At 36.6% G+C, this 12,978-nt stretch overlaps 1 protein-coding gene across 18 annotated transcripts in view; it reads left to right on the top strand.

Moving 5' to 3' along the window:
- The window catches only part of LOC137234767 (organic cation transporter protein), a 174,090-nt gene that overhangs the window by 118,106 nt on the left and 43,006 nt on the right, over window positions 1-12,978 (top strand). The window lies entirely within an intron of this gene.

The following is a 12,978-nucleotide window of genomic DNA, read 5'->3' on the forward strand; positions in this document are numbered from 1 at the left end:
ATTTTATAAAGAAATACCATCTCAAAAAAACTGAGCTCAGACAAAATTACCGAAATGCTGATTGATGAAATACTTGATTCAGATGACGATAATACAGGCACTGATTTTTTAAACGGAAATGATGACAATTATTTGCCAAAATTGGGTTCGCACGGCGAAGAATCTGGTTCCCCTTCATCGCCCAATAGTGAGCTATCAGATTTTGAAAGCATTATAGCACCGAATGAATTTGTGGGATCCAATTTAGCACAAGACGATAATGAGAATTACACCTCATCAGACTTTAGGTTGTGGTCATCTCTTTGAGAAAATTCCATACCTATACGTATTATAAGTGATTACCATGGACGTAATATAAGTCCGGAAATTCCTCTCAATTCTTTGCCCTTTCAAAATTTTTCAAGATGTTTCCTCGAAGCCTGTGCAGTTTCAAACCGCAAAAAAAAGATCAAATATAGTAAAGACTGATACAAATTATGCTGGGCTCTATGTTCGTTATGTCTTATAACAAGCTTTCGACTTTAAAACATTATTGGTCAAAACATCTCGTGACCGCTATAAATTTTTGGCATCAAAATTATATTTTGCATTTTCTCAGAAACCAACTGATTGCAGTAAAAGTTATTACATCGATGATGTTTGGGAGTACTTAAAAAGTCATTTCAAAAATACCTGCAGGATAAGGTTAGGCAGAGAAGAGATGAATCAGTGGCAAAGTTTTAAGGAAAATCATCCTTAAAACAATATATGCCACTCAAATCAGTAAAATGTGGAACAAAAATGTGGCTGCGATGTGACTCTTAGACGGGATACATATACGATTTCAATATATACAACGGAAGAGAACAAAATCAATACAATGGAACTTTAGGCTAACGTATGGTTAAAGCTTTAGTTAGTACAATTAAAGAAAAATAGAAAAAATTTACCACCAACAAACGAAAAATATGAAAGAAAGAAATGTGTCCTCCTTCAGGGTCAGCACAACTGGTCATTAATATCAGGTATTAAAGGTATTAAAACTGCAGCGTTATGCGGATCCCAATCACCAAGCGGTTTATCTCAACGAAAAAAGGAAGTTGGGCAGCGTATCCTTGCATTTACCAATTCCTATTGAGACTCGAAGACGTTGCGCAAAGTGTTCGCAGGGCAAAACACAAACCAGAACAAAACAAATTTGACAGCAATGTCACTTTGCAAGATGTGCTTCGCAAAATATCATACTCAAGAATAAATTAGATACATAAAAAATTTTCGAAATTTATTTTTAAACATTTTTCTTGAAAGTAATATACTATTTTGTAAAACTTTTATTTTTTCCAATAAATGATTATCCATCAATATGAGAAATTTTTATTATTATTTGTACGTTGAGAACTGCTGGTACAAATGTTATACCACAGAATAGTACTGGTGGTACAATGTTGTACAAGTCTTCATTTGCTATTCAATATTGAAGAAATAAACTATTGTTTTTATATTCAGCTGAGCAGAGCTCACAGAGTATATTAATTTTGTTCGCATAACGGTACGCCGTAACGGCATAAACTTATCGAGATAGATATAGACTTCTATATATCAAAATGATCTGGGCGAAAAAAGAAATTCATTTAGCCATGTCCGTCCGTCTTTCCGTAAACACGATAACTTGAGTAAATTTTGAGGTATCTTAATGAAATTTGGTATGTAAGTTTCTGGGCACTCATCTCCGATCGCTAATTTAAAATGAACCAAATCGGACTATAGCCACGCCCACTTTTTCGAAAAACCGAAAAAGTGCGATAATTCATTACCAAAGATGGATAAAGCGATGAAATTTGGTAGGTGGGTTGACCCTATGACCCAGAATAGAAAATTAGTAAAATGTTTGACAAGGGCGTGGCACCGCGCATTTTTAAAAGAAGGTAATTTAAAAGTTTTGCAAGCTGTAATTTGGCAGCTGAGTATGTAATGTTCGGTTACACCCGAACTTAGCCTTCCTTACTTGTTGTTGTTGCGTTTTTGCAATAACTTAGGAAGGCTGTGTATTTTGTTAATGTACTCTAAAAGATATGGAAGTTTGTAATGCAATTATGCTAGACCATTTGCACAAAATCCTGGACTCCCTTAATATGTTTGTATATAAACCTCAAATGCTATACTGGGCAATATGACACATAAGTTTTGATCCCGATTCCAAATTGCCAAGTCGTGCTGTATAGGGGTCCGTATTCATTTTACTCTATGAAGGCTCCCCTAAACCGTGTAAAATGAGATATTACCATTTCAAGTCGTAAGACTGGAAAAAATCTTTTGTTGTATTTAAATAAAACCACCCTAATGTGCATTCAAGATTCCTTTAAGTTTAAAACTCATAGCTCGGTGAATCAGCTAAATACTAGTCATTTCCTACTATTGTTTATCTGCAGTAACTGAATTAAATAAATTAGTCACAATATGGGCACACTTCATGCACGTGCCTTTATTCATTTACTACGATGCGCAGACCCTGTAGGGAACATATGCCTATAGTACACTTAGAACATCCATCGAATGCTGCATGGAATATCACCCTACTTCTGCTGCCGTTTCAAAAACTCCTCATCTCAGAAAATGCCGTATTTCAGTATTTGTTTCGAAAACGCCTTATTTCGGAATTCGGTTGAAGTATGCCCGACATCAGATCTTTTTTCATAAACACCCCAACTAGTGTCAAAATATATTGAATTTAAACTCAGATAGGGCGTTTTTAAAACAAATTGGATCGAATTTTCGTCTTCTCATATTCAATATGTTTTGGAGATAAACTTTGTAGTACGGAACCAGTTTTACCCATCGCTATTTTTATGTTAGCTCTTACCATTCCAGCGCTAGCTCGTTTGGTTCTAAATCAGCTACAAATTTCAAACTACCCGGCAAACCTGACCAATCTATTGCTTAGAACTTAACGGAATACAGTTACGAACGGATTCTTAACTGCAGTTCTAATGTAGACGTTAGTTATTGATTTCCCTGTATGGTATCTATGAACAAAATTAATTCACTGTATGGAATTCAACAAAAATTTAGATGTTGGGCTAGAATTATATTCTTAAAAAATCCCTGAAGTGAGTCACCTAAAAGCTAAGTCTACCGTGCTCTGGAGTAAACGACCTTATAAACAGTTTCTCTGAGTCCAATTTCGTCTTTCGATGAACAAAGATCATGTTTTATAAGTAATTCATATTAGAGTTTGACTTAGAATGTCGAAATGGGGTAGAAGATGTATGGAAGCGCTTTTAATGATCTGCGCTGCGTATGGGAAACTGTCAATTAGAGGCATGCTGCTCGCGATACTCAGACCTCTGTATGATATATTCTAATCACCAATGTGATCTCCAAACCGACGGCATATACAACTTTTTTCAGCATGTTAATTAATTTCCATGATAATAGTGCTACGGGAACTAAAATCGGACGAGTTCTGGACTGAGAGAATGACCCCTATGATGACAGTCTCTATAACAAACAACCGGAGAAACGGTGCAGTACACCACCCAGTGACGTCCTGTCTACGAATGTGAGGTTACACGTCCATCTTGGTCTTCACCTTATAACCGCCCCCTTACCGTTTGCTATATGAGCTTGAATGCCAAGGGCATATTGGCAATCTTTCATTGCGTGGAGTGGTTGCTCTTAAACGACATTATCTCGGTATAGAGTACGTTATCTATATCAGGACCGACATAGGCTCGTAATGTTCATTCTTTAGTGCCCATTAGCCATTCAAAACTTTTAAATAGGAACTGGTGTGAATGGAGCTTTTTAAACTAAGGCAACATTATAAAGCCGAGAAGATACGTTCTTACCAAGACATATATTGTTTTCTCCTTTAAAATGTTTTGTTTGAAAGCTATTTTTGAGTAGGTTAGATTAGAGACCGTTCTCTGAAAAACGGATATGGCCGTACTGTACTTGACGTGACACTGGATTTCTTAAGTTGTGCAGATAGGGAAAGGGAAACGGGATTTTGCAGCGTACTTCGATTACATGAAGCTCCAATCTGACAAAGCTTAAAACTACTTTGAAGTTAGCTATAACTACTTAGAGAACGACTATTTGACGCAGCTAGAGTTTCGAAAATGCCTGATATTCAAAGTTCCCAACAACTTGTTCGGTCCAATTGTACGCATTAGGGCCAGCGATATCACTTTGCCCCGTAGCACATATAATTTTAATTTTAAAATAATTCCAGGCAATCATAAGCGAGATTGGGTACTCCCAGACTACCATCTCCAACACAGTCGAGCTCAGGGCTTTAATTACTGCCAAGCTACCGTCTAGATGTTCAATACTTTAACTGAAGAACTACTTGATAACAGGATATTTCCTTAATTTGTGGAAATTCCGCTTGGAAGACGGTATATTGGTCGGACAGCTTGAATTGTCGACAAATATTGACTTCCTAAGAAAACACTCCATCACCGACCTCCCTTCCCAACTAAGACCAATCAGTGATTCAGTTAGCAGGTGCAGTGCTCCGTTCAAATGCTCTCTCATTTCTCACTCAAGGGAATGAAGGCACACAATAGGCCCGTCTGAGATATCTCCGAAGTTGGTATGACGGCTGGAGTATCCGAATTCAAAGAGCTCATATCCTATATTACGAAGCTCCATGAAAGTCCGCGCTGTAGCTGCGTGGCCCGCAAAGACCATTAGATTTGTGTTTATTTAGTAGTAACTTCAAGGCCGAGTTGTCGTTGATTTCTGAATGCCGTTAATACGATTCAGCGCTGTCCATCATTTAAGTGGTACATGGCTGGTAGTGTATTTTACCAGAAAAAAAATTGGTTACAGGATCCTTGGCCAGAGACTTCAGATCATGTCGATTGCTTCCTACAGCAGTGCAAGGCAATGGAGGCCTACCAGTATAAGTCTTAGATATTTAACCCTGTCAGAAAGTACTAGCTGTATTCCCCCAACTGGGAGACATCTGGTAGTTAGGATGCTATATCACTTTGTGAAAACAATTAGTTACATTTTCCGTTAGCAACCATTTGGTAGTCACTGACTTCGTTAGTCCACCAGTAGCCCCTTTGCTACTACAACCCATGGTAGAGCAGGCAATGCACCTTCAAGTGGTCACTCTTCTTTGGATTGTTGTCCCACTCAGCTGCGAAAATTCTGTTGTACTAAAGATGTTAATTAAATCAACTAGAGCCTTATCTTCAATTTTTACAAAGGCGGCCAGAGTAAATTCTTTATGTTCTTGGGAGCCCTCTATTCGCTCTACATACAGTTGAGAGAATAGCAACTTCCCTTCTATTGCCCTTGAAAATAGCTTGCTGCGTTGCCTATGGTTACACCTAGGAATCGAGTCCCTAACTTACAGATCAATGACAATCCAACGTCTTTCGGATAAATGATGAGAGACTGATTGGTCAGAAAGTTTCATCAGATACATGAGCGCTCGCTCTTACCGGCTTCGTTGTGGAGCCATTTTAGGAAATAGATGTACAATATGGCTGGGCAGCAGCATGAGATCTTTTGAAACTATTAGCAAGTGGTTTTCAAGCAATCTTATATAAATGCAAGGCGCGATAACCTCCGAAGAGATCTAAGGCCGAGCTTCTCTTCCAATTTGCGTCGTGCTCCTCTTGCTTTTCCATACAAATTGGCCGGACGGGACCTACATGTTTTATGCCGACTCCGAACGGCATCTGCAAGGCAGATGAGTTTTCACTGAGAGCTTTTCATGGCAGAAATACACCCGGAGCGCTTGCCAAAGACTGCCGAGGGGCGACCCCGCTTAGAAAAATTTTCTTCTAATTGAAAAACCTTATTTCTAAAATTTTGATGTTGCAACATCAACAATCTTATATATGCATTTACTATATCCATACCATTGCAGATAAAAATATTGAAATTTGTTGAACTTTGGTTTTGTATGCAAATTTTAACATTAACAAATCAAGTCCAACTGGTACACATACATATAAAATCACAGTAATTACTTTTTACACGTTCTGCTACGCCAACCGATCTACTTGTTTGCTGACTATTAGACGGTTGTTTGGCTCAATGCAAGAGAGCAATCAAAAGAGTTAAATTATTTTGAAAACTGGTTGAGCGACAGACAGAGCGGATTTACATATAAATCTTTACCTGCATTCAATTTTACGCCCACTATAAGTAAAAAGGGCTAAGTCTTAATTGTTGAGTTTGGAAATCGTGCACACCATCGCGTTGCTTAAGTCATTTAGCGTAGTTTGTATAAAACGTTTAGCGCTAGTACTAATAGTAAACGATAACATCCTTAGTAAAAACTAAACATTACATTTACGCTAACCATCAACCAGTTTTTCCACGCTTTTTGAGAAACGTGTTTTTTGAGTTAATCGTGTATTAGATCTACATGAACGATATTGTTCGACATCAACTCACGTGCACAATAGACCTTTTCAGGAAAAGATTTTTGTTTTATGAAAGCAGATTTCTATAATAACATAATTTTAATTACAAACAAGTAAGGAAGGCTAAGTTCGGAAGTAACCGAACATTACATACTCGGCTGCTAAATTAAAGCTTGCAAAACTTTTAAATTACCTTCTTTTAAAAGTGGGCGGCGCCACGCCCATTCTCCAACATTTTGCTAATTTTCCATTCTGCGTCATAAGCTCAACCCACCTACCAAGTTTCATCGCTTTATCCGTCTTTGGTAATGAATTATCGCACGTTTTCGGATTTTCGAAGTTTTCGATATCGAAAAACCGGGCGTGGTTATAGTCCGATTTCGTTCATTTTAAATAGCGATCTGAGACGAGTGCCCAGGAACTTATATACCAAATTTCACCAAGATACCTCAAAATTTACTCAAGTTATCATATTTACGGACAGACGGACGGACGGACGGACATGAATAACGGGGTACCGTTATGCGAACAAAATTAATATACTCTGTGAGCTCTGCTCAGCTGAGTATAAAAAAAGTTAAACTGAATATTATATACCCAGCTGTGAATAAGTTTTCAATAAAAACATTGGAGTTTGCTAGTTTGAGATTTATACCTACGACGTCAATGAAAGTTCAAAATCGCCTATAATATTTTAAAAAAATTTTGCACCATAACTGAGATTGCTTAGGGTGAGAAAAAAATGTTTTGTTTCCTTTTGGTATGGTGAAAATATTGCTTAGGACAGCCAAAAATATAGCCTGCAAAAATCCTAGCTTTCTTTTCATGGATCTTTCATTTTTGTTGAAGCATTCTGATAAAACCGACTGGAGATTTGAAGTTATAATAGATAGGCTGAGGCAATCTACATTCAGTTAGTACTGTTATGTAAATAATATAAATATAGTTTAAAAAACACGCCAATATGGTGCCATTTTAGTATATACAATCTACTTAGGTATTTGATGTTGATAGCACCGTAGCGCCGAGGTTCTTGTCTCCGCTATTAAGCAGGACTCGTTTTGTAGCGAGTTATTAACCACTGCCGCGAATCTTCAATAATTGCCGCTAGATGGCTGTAACTCTCCTTTGCGCGCTTAGCTTAGATAGTTACAAAGATTTACAAGAAATATTATCTTCGCACCAAGGTTCACTTTCTCATGGAACATTCCCATACGTATGGGAAATTTTGAAGTTTTTTATGAAAAGTGTATCCGAGTTCTAAGCTTGAGTACCCAAATGAAGACCTATACAAATTATTATAGGACATTTAAGAGTCTATAAAAAATGGTCGAAACTTGACTTCTTTAGTAGGTTCACGAGGAAAAATGTCAACCTCAAATGGTAAGAGATTCTCCATACGATTTGTGGGGAAACACTTAAGTGGAGATAAGGCAACGCTAGCCATTAAAAAGTCCGAAAGGGAAAAACTCATCACGACTACAAAAAACGTTCTATGGGGAATCAACTTGAGGTTGAAATTTGTCTTCGAATAACTACTAAACGAGTAAACTTAGCGAACAATCTTTCGAAGCTTTTTTTGAAGATCGTTGGAGTTCCTAGAGAATTTGAAAAGCTAGAGGTTTGGGTAATAAGGTTAGAGATCTGGTAAGGTAGGTAGGTGAAATGGCTGCGACCCTAGTCGCCCAAGTAGCTATTAAATGCCATGTAACTCGTCTAAAAACCTACGGAATGTTACGGTCAATGTATTACAACCAGCCAGAGTTGTTGATAAAATTAAGAATATTCGGGACTGCTATCACAGATAAACCTTTGAGGTTTTCTTAGTCTTAGTCGGGCTCTAGCTAGAGCCGGGCATTTACACATAAAGTGTTCTACTGTCTCCCTGGTATTGGGATCTTTGCGGCTTCTGCAGTAGTCATTATACGGAATGCCCATCTTTTCCGCATGCGTACCTACTGCCCAATGACCGATGCAGACTGCTATCAGTTTGCGTGTGTTGGCGCTGGATTTGTTCAGAAAACTTCTCGTCCTCTTTCCATCATATTTTGGCCAAACGGATTTTGATATTGCACAGGTGGTGATGTTATTCCAGTTTGTTTGTGCTTTCTTCAAGTGGAAGCTTTGGATATTCCCCTTGGTTACTACTAAGGGTATGCCTACTTCGACACTGGTTATTTCCTCGTTCATCTCCAATGAGCCCTGCGTGCCAGCTCGTCGGTCTTCTCGTTACCCTCTATACCCCTATGACCCGGGACCCAGATAACGCATAGTGCTAGATTGGTGGATAACTGGGATATGCGTCGCTTACAAGCCTACACTAATTTTGAGTTAATGTGTGGCGAGGAAAGTGCTTTTATCGCCGCTTGGCTATCCGATAGGATGCAAACTTTACCAGCTACATTCAAGCCCTAAAGTGTTTTTCAGGCTTGCCAAATCGCGATTATTTCTGCTTGAAACACGCTGCAGTGCGATGGGAGCCTGAATGATGCAGACAGATCTAGGGACTCAGAGTAGACTCCGGCCCCCACTCCCGATTCCATCTTGAAGCCGTCAGTGTAGATTTGGATGTCGTCGACCTGCCCGGGTTTCTCTTCCACTCGTTCCTGCTTGGAATGGCGGTATTACAACCGTACTCAAATATCAGTTTGTAACAGTAATCTGTCTCTAAATGTACCATCCAGAAGTTTCTTTAGGCTATGCCCTTGCTGAGCATCCTTCCAACACCCAGACTCCCTGAGTCTCAGTGCGGTTTGTGACGATGTACAAAGTATATGCAAGTCGATCGGAAGCAGGTGCAAAATGGGGTCTAAAGCAACTGTGGGGCAAGTGCGTCCGGACCCTATGGCACCAATACACGCAGTGCGCTGGACTTTTTGCAGGTTGGTGAGATTGTAGCTCTTACTTAGAGCTTCCCACCAGACTATGGAACCATAGGTAAGTACCGGTCGCACCACCGCCTCGTACATCCAAAGTACCATGCTCGGCTTGAGTCCCCATTTCTTACCAAACATTGATTTGCAGGCATAGCAGGCGATGCAGGCCTTCCGTACCCGCTCTTCGATGCACACTTTCCAATTCAACTTGCAGTCAATTGTTAGTCCCAGATACTTGGTACTCGATGACAGGGTTAGTTGATGGCCGTTTAAGAATGGTAGTCTGAAGGCAGGTGGCTTGTACTTCCTCGTGAAGAGAAGCATGTCCATCTTGTCGGGAGAGATCTGGTAAACTGTTTAAAAAACTTGAAAATTTCCTATACGATTTGTATGGAGAAGCTGTGGTCGCGATGAGGCACCTCTAAACATTAAAACAGGTAATGTAGTCTATGCTGTTGTTGTTTCTTTTGTGCGCTTAAGAGTGTTACGAAGCTGCGCAATAATATATATACATATGGTTCTATTCTGAACTAATTTTTCTTCGAGTTATGGCTCCCGGAACAAAGAAAATTGCTTAGTCATAAAAAGGGCGGTGCCACGCCCATTTTTTTTAATTAGAAATTTTTTCCTATTTACTGTTATAAATCCACGTGGGAAATAAAATACCATTTGATATCAAGCTCTTTTTTGCAAAGATATAGCTTATTTTACTCTTTCACGGCCCGTTTAAATATCTTTTATATAAAAGTGGGCGTGGCCCTAACCGATTTCTTAATTTTCTTCAAAGTATTCCTTATAGTAAAGGCAACCTTTCTGTCGAATTTTGTTACGATAGGTTTAACAACTTTTTAATTATGATGAATAATATTTGTAAAATTGATTTTATCACAAGTAGTTATCATCCAAATTCGCTCATTTTCAATACCAATCTATTCTGTTTCCAGATAAGCTCGTATACCAAATTTGGTGAAGATATCTGAATATTTACTCAATTTATCGTGTTAACGGACAGACGGACGGACGGACATTGCTCAATAAAAATTTTTTTCGATACTGATGATTTTGATATATATCTATCTCCATTCCTTTATACCTGTACAACCAACCGTTAGCCAATCAAAATTATAATACCCTAAGTGCAGCTAGGTATAATAAAAAGCTTAAAGTGAACGTGCTGGTAAAACTGATTTTACCAATTTACACAACGTATCTATATATTAATACGCTAACAAAATTTCCATACAATCAATTGACAGGCTGTTTCGCATACTTAGCATACGTAAAATCATATAAAAGTTATATGAATCGATTCGTATTGATCAGCCGCAGTACATAGGCCTATTTTTGTTAACAAATATTACTCTATTTGTTTATAATTAATAGAAAAAGTTTTTTGTAAATTCGAAAATCTGTGAAACTATCGAAATTGCCATCTGTAGGACGCATTATGTTCACAAACCCCCCTGAGTACATAGCTCCAAATTCTCAATTGTTCCGTTGCTCAAATGTTTCATCTCTACATATGTATATATTTGTACACGCCAAACGGTGAGAGAACTACTGCTCGCTCATTTTCTGTTGAAATAAAATATTGTTTCCCATTGTTTCCAATTACCTATATTGATTTGTACCAAAATTTTTAAAAAATTGTTCTAAAATAATTGTTAGCGCACAAAAAAACTTTAAAGAGAAGTAATAACTTAACCGGCCTATTTTTTTGGACAAATTTTACTTACACGTAAAAGCATAGGTCTTTATTTAACAGATTCTTTGTGTTTCATTTTAAGTGCTTTAAAAAAAAATAAATCAGAAATAATGAGTAAACTTTTGTTCAAACTCACTAAATTTATTTATTTATAACAATTAATTGCAAATTTGACCCAAATGTTTTTTGCATTTCTAGATTTTATGCTCATTTTAGATATAGCACGTCTTATAGTGAACAAAAAATAAATAAATTTGCTACAAAGATATTACACTAAAATTTTATATTGTCTTTTATGCTAATTTATTTTGATATTTCTTATTTCATTTTATTATATTATCTTTTATTTCAACATAGTTTATTATTATTTAAATGCAACTTGATTGAATCGGAAAATTTCACGTTGTATATTAAACAAAAAAAAACGACCCAAAAACGTTTTCGATTTTAGGTCGAGATATTGCATAGGCAGTATATTACCCACTATATTTATTATTAGGCTAACTTTGTTTGATTATATGCCCATTAATCGGATGCTTAGATCCCATAACCCTAATTTGTTTATGTCGCTTAAAACTATGAAATCAATTTTATTTTAGTAAATATGTTTGCGTGAATAATTTCAATGTTTTTGTTTCTTTTTCTTTTTTTTTCTAATTTATTCTGCTTTGCTATATCTTAGTATTATATCGTTCACAGACGATATTTTATGGTATATATGTATGGTCATATATATTCATCTCCATTTCATGAATATGAATGTTTACAAATTTAATACAAATTAATTACGTACATAGATCTCAATGGGAATATTAGAATCTTCATATTTCCACAATGATAACATTAAAACCCGGAAAAAGGTCCAAGTGCACTTATTGCGGTTTTAATGTAACTGTTTATTCACATCACTTAATTTTTTCGCACTTTAAGTACTTTATTTTTTTTCTTTCATTTAAATTTTTTTAGTAAACTCTGCCTTCTTTCTCATTAGATAATTTTTTCATATTTTTATTTTTTATGAAGGTATCGTCTATTCTATTCGAAATTTTCGTTTTGTGCCACACTTATGTACATACTACATATGTATTTATACAAAATTAAACTCGGTAAAGCGCCAATTGCATACCTAACGGGTGGCGTGAAATAGGCTAAATTCCTTAAACACATTTCTTCGTTTTCAACTAAAAGTTCGTGTTTTTGAATTATGACACTATTGAAGTAAATGGGCGATATATGTATGTATATGGGAGATATAGGCCTACTGGGGAACCGAGCACACAAAACTAACTTCGGTAGCGCCCCAACGGGGACTTCCCGGGTGGTGTGGAAAAACCTATTTTTCAATTTAATGTCAAGTAATTTCACCTTAATTCTGTGTCAATTTATTTCATTTTACATATTTTTTATATTTTTGTTTAAGGAGCTCCATACCAAAAGGTTATAATTACATTTGAAAATTTTGTAGAAAATTTAAGAAAATACAATAAAAATTACAATGTCTTAATGAAAAATTAAAGTAATTTAGACCAGTTTGCTATATTTCCGCTCACTGCTTAACTATTAACGCATTATTTCACTACCCCCAACACTGGATGCATAGACTGAGTTGAAAAAAATAAGAGTTGGTCGAATTTCGACCACAGGCGATACTAGTTTTACTTAAAGCAAGAACAAAACTTCTGCTGAGTTCCAGCACGATATTTTCATAAATTGAGGCAATGCCATATTGCTTTATCAAAATTGTATTCTATTTTTTTTTTATTTGTCACAAAATCAACCCACGTCCCAAGTTTCATCCGTTTATCAGAGTTCGTTAATGAATTATTCCATGTTTTTCATTTTCTAAACTATTTACCTATACCAAAAAATTTACAATAGGGATTAGCTCTGGATTCCGATAAACATCCGTACATAATCGTAATACTTTCGATACCTAAAATTTTTTCATACGAATGTTTATAAATTTGTTGATTTCTTTATGTCTTTACATCACATCATTAGGCGATTAAAGTAATTTCTACTCTAC

This window comes from Eurosta solidaginis, chromosome 1, assembly GCF_040869045.1.
Source record: "Eurosta solidaginis isolate ZX-2024a chromosome 1, ASM4086904v1, whole genome shotgun sequence".
Taxonomy (NCBI): domain Eukaryota; kingdom Metazoa; phylum Arthropoda; class Insecta; order Diptera; family Tephritidae; genus Eurosta; species Eurosta solidaginis.